This window comes from Microcaecilia unicolor, chromosome 3, assembly GCF_901765095.1.
Source record: "Microcaecilia unicolor chromosome 3, aMicUni1.1, whole genome shotgun sequence".
Taxonomy (NCBI): Eukaryota; Metazoa; Chordata; class Amphibia; order Gymnophiona; family Siphonopidae; genus Microcaecilia; species Microcaecilia unicolor.
Window position 1 is genome coordinate 183,351,605 of NC_044033.1, and position 8,211 is coordinate 183,359,815.

Consider the following 8,211-nt stretch of genomic DNA (forward strand, 5'->3'; position numbering starts at 1 on the left):
TCCCTTGTGGGTATTTTTGCTCTAAATTGTCCTTCTCCCTCTTCGGGATATTTTTCCTTCCTTTAAACTTTTAGTTTATTTTTTCCTGTTTTAAATTTTCTTTATTTTCTCAGGCTCAGAAGGCCCCCTTAGGCCTGAGCATTGGCCAGGACCATCATTACAGTATAATAGCTATACAAGACAACGCCAAGGGGAGGTGGGAGGATATATAAGATTTAATGGCCTTCTGTCCTCGTAGAATATCTGCTACAGGTAAGTATATTCGCTTTCTCTGAGGACAAGCAGGCCAGTTGACTCTCACCTGTGGGAATCCCTAACTACCAAGCTCACTGAAAACAGTAACAGTAGGACAATAGGAACTCGCAACGGTGGTAAGTTGTAATCTGAATTAACCTGAAACTATATACAAACTATGGGAGAGTGCAGCTTGGAACAAAACAAAATGGGCCTAGGAGGGTGGAGTTTGATTCTAGACCCGAAACAACTTCTGCAGAACTGTCTGTCCAAACCGACTATCACATTGACTATCTTGCTCAAGGCAATAATGAGATGTGAATGTGGGGACTGAAGACCATGTTGCAACCTTGCAAATCTCTTCTATAGAGGCTGATCTCAAGTGGGCTACAGACGTCGCCATGGCTCTGACATTACGAGCTTTGACCATGACCTTCAAGAGTGAGCCCAGCTTGGACATAAGTGAAAGAAATACAATCTGTTGACCAATTAGAGATTGTGATTTTCCTGATGGCGATCCAATCCTGTTGGGATCAAAAGAAACAAAAAGCTAGGTGGACTGTCTGTAGGACCTAGTCCGCTCCAGGTAAAAGGCCAATGCTCGCTTGCAATCCAAGTTGTGCAGTGTGCTTTTGCAAGGATGGACATGAGATTTGGAAAAGAATGTTGGAAGAATGATAGACTGATTCAAATGGAACTCCAACACAAAGAACTTAGGGTGCATACGGAGACAGTAAACTGTACAAAACACAGCTGCTCAATTTATTTTTAAAGTACTCCATTTTGAGCAAGCCACTCCTTTATTAATTATATTACATTGGCTCCCCATTAAAGCCAGAATCTTGTTCAAGCTACAGTATGTACCTTTATATTCCAGATATTGGATGGACTGGCTCCAGATTATATCAGTGGATTATCCGAGTGGATAACCCCGGGGAGGGGGAAAAAGTTGATAGCTAGGGATGTTACAGACTGTAATTCACGGAATATAGTATATGTGATAGTATGTCCTTTGCCAATTAATGTATATTGGGAGATCGAGTAGACCTATTAAAGTAAAGTTAACTGAGCACAAATCTAAGATTACTACCAGAAACTGTCAAGCCCCTATTGTAGAACATTGGCTGGAGAAAGATCATAAAATAGAAGATATACAATGGCGAGTATTGGAACAAGTGCAAGTGGGCAGGGAGGGAGGATCGGTGAAAAAATTATTAAACTATAGAGAACAATGGTATATATATTTTCTAAAAATGGTGACCCCACAGGGATTAAATGCTGAACTAGAATGGGCTACCTTAATGTAGCAGGATAGTCTGGCCTATCAGATCTAGGGGGTGGAGACGTCAACAGTAGGAAGGGAATTAAAAAAGGTAAGAGTAGGACGCCGTCGCCATCTTAGCAGGAATTAACATTGTGAGGCTGGTACTAAGAACGGCTAAGGGTAGGTTGAAAGTGTGTTTTATAAAAGATATGGGTTATAGATGGGGAGACAGCTGGGGATTTGTAATATACGGGACCCTTTGCTGCCTGCATTAAGATGATGTATTTTTATATTTCTTAGGGGAGCCCTTGACACAGCCTTTTATGGTGAAACATGCATGTCGGGCATTGTTGAACCCTTGGTCCGACCGTTCAGAGCAAGTTAAGTATTGCTTATAAGTAATTAAGAGATTAAGTAAATAAAGGAAAAAGAAAAATGAAAGATATATAAATAAATGAGGAGAGATTTCATTAAATACTATCGCCGGTGAAGATTTAGGTGCTGGTTTGAGTGTCCAACAGAAGAGAGCTGCTGGCCATGAGCACCTCTGAGGCGATATAAAACATAAAACATATCTGAAAGATTTTTGTATAATGTATTGTTGAAGTGGAGTCTACAATATATATGAGCCTTGTTAGATGATTGGTTGTGATTAAAGGGCTCTTAAAGAGATAGTCAGTAGTGCCAAGTATATGTGGTTCCAGATTATATGAACCATTTAACAGAAATATCTTCACATAAAGCCTTCCTTGGAGCCAGGGACCCTCTCATACTTCGCTCACCATATTTTAAAAACATGGTATATAATAAATTTATTTATTTATTGGAATTTATTAACCACCTTTATGAAGAGATTCACCCAAGGCGATGTATAGTAGCTATAGTTAGAGATTCACCCAAGGCGGTATACAGTAGGTACAGTTTAACAAAACATATAATGTTAACAGCGTAGGAATAGTAAAATAACAAAGAATAAACATAAATACAATAAATGTTGGAACTCTCTCCCAAAATATATTAGATTTTATCCTAACTACTTACAATTCCGAAAATTGCTAAAAACTAATTTCTTCACCAATTCATTCCAGAATTCATTAAAATAGTTAATATAACAATAACAAGTTGATAATCTTGTCTCTTATTTCCGATCTGAAGAAGAAGGGTTACCTTTGAAAGCTAATCAAAAAATGTATTAAACCAGTCCAATAAAAAAGGTATCATCTTATTTTCTGTTCTATGTTTTGATTTATTTCTATTTATTACCTTTAAAAGTGGACTAACACGGCCACCACACCACTGTACTAAAGAAAAGGATGAAAACCCTTTGGTGTTTTCAGGCTTTTATGTAATAAGAGGGCCTGGGAGTGGTCTGTATGATGTGACTTATACCAGAATTTGTAAAAAGGGGTGAATATCACATTGGTTTTTGCTTTTAATTTCAGATCTGATGTATAATTTGTAATATGTTATTATTTTGTTTGTTTTTTATATTTAATATATGTATTTTATTATGTGTGTTTTCTTGATTCTTGCCTAGTTAATAGGCAGATTATACATGAAATAAATACATAAATTAGTTTTTATTTTTATGCTGATGATATTTTACTGATTTTCCCTAACTCACTTCTCTGTATTGGCTTACTTCCGCTTCAGAACTCTCTTCATGCCGTCACTGGTCGGTTGGTCCAGCACAAACTCATTCTTAATCTTGGGAAGACCATGGTATGCTAGATCACCAGATCTCTTCCTTAGTCCAGTCTGTCTCTATATAGTTTGTCTATCTCCCTGGTCTCATCTTTTCAGTACTTGGGAATCATTTTTTATTCTCGTCTTTCATTTCATTTATAGGTTTCCAATGTGGTGAAACAGGGCTTCATTACTCTACAGAAACTTCACACTATTTGTAGTTATCATACTTTCTCTGTGCCTCACACCCTTATCCATGTTTTTTAAATTTCTTGTTTAGATTACTGTAATTCCGTTTATGCAGGTTTTACCAAACTTTGCAAAATTCTGCTGCACGTTTGCTTTATCAGGTAAACAAGTCTGAACACATCACTCCTCTGGCTTCCTCTTCTATACCACATCTCTTTTAAAATTCTCTATGGTACATAAAGTTATTATTCCAATCAGCCTCTATTTTTGGACTTTCAAACCATTCCCTACGCCCCCATAGATCTTAAAATTGCTATAATCCCACCATCTAGTACTTCCTAGTCCTCAACAAATAACACACAGCAAAGGTGGAAATGGGACTGTACCAAGCAAAAAAACTGAAAAACAGCCAAACACAATCTCAAAGGGTCATATGAAAAGAGATTGCACAGCAATAGCTAACTAGTGGGAAATACCCTCAGAAACCAAGGTCTTTGCCAAGGTCTGAACACCAGGACACTGATATCTACATGAGATTTTTTTTGTGCGTGTGATCTTGTCTCATTCATAGGGTATAATATCCCACCTGTTTTCAGCAAAGGTGGAAGTGGGACTGTACCAAGCAACCAAGGCAAACCATGGGTAAAAAGTGTCAAAACGTTTATTTGCCAGTGGTAAATCTGACCCAAAGAAAAGACCCAACACGGGTCTGTTATATATGCGGTTTCTTTGTATATATATATATTTTTTTTTTTTAATGACTCTTTTATACATCTTTATGCATTATGCTGTGTTTTTATATATACTTTTATATATATATATATATATATATATATATATATATATATATATATATATATATATATATATATATATATATATATATATATATATATATTGTAGACCCCTGAGGAAGGCTTTCCAGCCAAACTATGGCCCGTGTTGGGTCTTTTCCTTGGGTCAGATTTACCACTGGCAAATAAACTTTGGACACTTTTTACCCGTGGTTTGCCTTGATTACTTGGTACAGTCCCACTTCCATCTTTGCTGTGTGTTTTTTGCTCTTTTCCCTTGGAAGGCGCATGGGCATGGACCCCTTTTTGGTTTTACTTCCTAGTCCTCACCATGCCCATCTTGAATCCACAAGGCATTCAGCTTTATACTTTTTAGGGCCGAAACTTTGGCATGACCTCCCTTCAAATATTCAGGGCAAGTTGTCATTTAAAAAATGTAAGGTTCTACTTAAGACCCACTTTTCCATCCAAGCATTTGATCAGCAGTCTTTGGACTAGTGTGCTGTTCTCTGCCTGCAATGCAGCAATATAGTACCTTAGACCTGTTATAATTTGATTGCATGAGTCTCCTGTATGATTGTAATCTGTCCTATCACAATTGGTGTTCCTTTCTGTTTTTATTATTATTGTTTCTACTGTTTTGTTCACTGCCTCGACCTGCCTGTACAGCTTAGGCAGTATATCAAATGTTCATTAAACATTAAAGTACACCTTGGGAGAGGGGCCTGGGGGAGAGGTCAGGGTGGGGGCATGCACTAGAAACCAGGGAAGGTTTTTTACATTTTGGGTCAGGATGGGGGGGAGGAGAGAGAGGAGGGGGAGTGCATTAGACACTAAGGAATTTTTTTTTATATTGAGGAGAGAAAGCAGGGTTGTAGCCAGACACCCAATTTTGGGCAGGCCTGAACTCTGCCCCCCCCCCCCCCCCACCTAGCATCTCTCCTTCTCCTCCCCCTAGGTAGTCTGGGGGTCTCTTATTCCACTCCCCCAATCCTCCAGTACCTTTTAAGTTCTTTAGTTCTTCACATGCAGTGAGCTGCGACTCATATCTGCTGCTTGTACTGGCCCCAAGCCTTTCCTCTGATGCAACTTCCTGGACATGCAAGCAGGAGGAAGTTGCATCAGAGGGAAGGCTTGGGACTACTAATGCAAGTAGCAGGTATATGTCGCTGCTCACTGCTGGCAAAGAACTGAAGGATTTAAAAGGTATTCGGGGTGGATGGGGGGGGGGGGGAGTGGAATTAAGATACCTCTGATAGCCTGACGGCAGCGAGAGATGCCGAGAGTCTTCAGCTGGCAGGACTTTGGGATTCCCGCCAGCCACCTCACAGCTCTGCTGCTGCTGGGTGAGCCTGAGTTCAAAGTGGGTGGGCCTGTGCCCACCTGGGCCCATCCATGGCTATGCCTCTGGGAGAGAGGATGGTTAGGTTTCTTCAGGAGCGCGGCTTGTTTGGACATCAGTTGAAGGGTGAGGGTGGGGGCTGATACAGAATACTTCCTATACCCGTGTCTTGTTTTGTTTTTTCTTTTAAATTTCATTCTACCTGTCAGTGTGTGAGCCAATCACTGCTCATGCACTGACAGGAAGTGTGACATTTTGCAATGAGCTGCAGATTACAGCCATGATTTTAACATAGTAGTAATTTGCATACTCGTTGCTTACATCATGCCACAGGGTTGTTTTGTTGCTACTTTCGTGCTAGGAACTGAGCTGGCTCTAGAGCAAGGCTTTCTCCATTTGTCCCTGAGTCAGTAAAGATTTTCTTCCATTCTATGTCCATGGGAAAAGGCTTTGATGATTCTGGCTCTTGAACAGCCTTTCTCATTTCTTTCCTTAATCTTTCTTTATTTCTTTTATTTACTAAGATTTATTTCCCATCTTTTTGAAGGAATTCACTCAAAGTGGTGTACAGCAAGAATAAGTCAAACATAAGCAATAGACAATTGCAGCAGCAAGAATATTCAAATAATAATACAAAGTATGGCATGGTATGCTACATTGCAATGTCAACACAATACACAATGAAACATTTTAATGTTTAATGTTTAAAGCAAAGATTAAACATATAGATAAATAAGATAGAGTAACAGGATTTAGAAAACAAGGGGACTAATTTAAAGGAAGTTGTACATGAGGTCAGAAAGGTGCTTGAATATTATCTTAGCTAGGGTAGGAGTGGATAAACATGTCCTTTTATAGTATGTGCAGCCGGTGTCACTCCTTTGTGTGTGTGTGTGACTATCAAGTTAGTTACTTCTTCCATTAAAGGCCTTTAATGGCAGCTTTCACCTGCTTCCTGAAGTAAAGATAGTCTTGCATTGAACAAAACCTTTCGGGAAGTTCATTCCAGAGTGTGAGGGCTACTCCATAGAAGGCTGCTGGCGGGTGTCATATTGTGTGACTGGAGAGGGTGTGGTTAGGGATACTCCTTGGGAGGACCTTAGTGACCTCTTGGAGGTGTTTAGAGGGAGATCCTGTTCAAGTACTACTACTACTACTTAACATTTCTAGAGCGCCACTAGGGTTACGCAGCACTGTACAGTTTAACAAAAAAGGACAGTCCCTGCTCAAAGGAGCTTACAATCTAAAGGACAAAATGTCAAGTTGTGGCAGTCTAGATTTTTTGAATAGAGGTATAGTGGTTAGGCGCCAAAGGCGACATTGAAGAGGTGGGCTTTGAGCAAGGATTTGAAGATGGGCAGGGAGGGGGCCTGGCGTATGGGCTCAGGGAGTTTATTCCAAGCATGGGGTGAGGCGAGGCAGAAAGTGCGGAGCCTGGAGTTGGCGGTGGTGGAGAAAGGTACTGAAATGAGGGATTTGTCTTGAGAGCGGAGGTTACGGGTAGGAACGTAAGGGGAGATGAGGGTAGAGAGGTAAGGAGGGGCTGCAGATCGAGTGCATTTGTAGGTTAGTAGGAGAAGCTTGAAATATATGCGGTACCTGATTGGAAGCCAGTGAAGTGATTTGAGGAGAGGGGTGATATGAGTATATCGGTCCAGGCGGAAGATAAGACATGCAGCAGAGTTCTGAACGGACTGAAGGGGGGATAGATGGCAAAGTGGGAGGCCAGTGAGGAGTAAGTTGCAGTAGTCAAGGCAAGAGGTAATGAGAGAGTGGATGAGCGTTCGGGTGGTGTGCTCAGAGAGGAAAGGGCGAATTTTGCTAATGTTATAGAGGAAGAAGCGACAGGTCTTGGCAATCTGCTGGATATGCGCAGAGAAGGAGACGGAGGAGTCGAAGATGACTCCGAGGTTGCGGGCAGATGAGACGGGGACGATGAGTGTGTTATCAACTGAGATAGAGAGTGGAGGGAGAGGAGAAGTGGGTTTGGGTGGGAAGACAATAAGCTCGGTCTTGGCCATGTTCAGTTTCAGGTGGCGGTTGGACATCCAGGCAGCAATGTACTCTGCCAGCAAAGTACTCTGGCCCATTTCATTGAAGGGCCTTGAAGATCAGACATAGAGTTTTAAATTTAGCCCTGTATTGTACTGGCTGCCAGTGAAGTTTTTTGAAACAAACAAAAAAAAAAGTTGGATATCCCCTGCACTCCAGCTCCAGTGGCTGCACTGAGATTCATGCCATGTAAAAGGAACTGCAGAACTGCAACAGAAGCAAACTTTCCACCTCTTCAGCTTATGCCATCTCCCTCCCCCTCTTTCTCTCTGCATTTCCCTATACTGTTCTTTGAGCCTCATCTATCAGCCACAGAAATGAAAAGAATTATGGGTGCCAAGAGCAAGACAAAGAACAAAAAGAGTGAAGAAGTGACCTCAGTCCCCCCACCCCCACCCCATCCCTGCTCTGGCCAGATATGATAATGAAGCTGGAGACTGGCCTTGTGCCTTTATGAGTTCCCCCTGGAAGGAGTTCAGAAACCAGTGCAGGGAAATAAGACTGTGGAAGGAAGGAAAAGTTCTGTGGTTAAAACCAAAAAGAACAATATATCCTCTTCCCATTCCTGCTGCATTTTTTCCTTCTTTCTTTCCTTCCACCACATATCCACTGCTTACGTCTTGTCCTTCAAAAAATGCGGAGAGAATGAC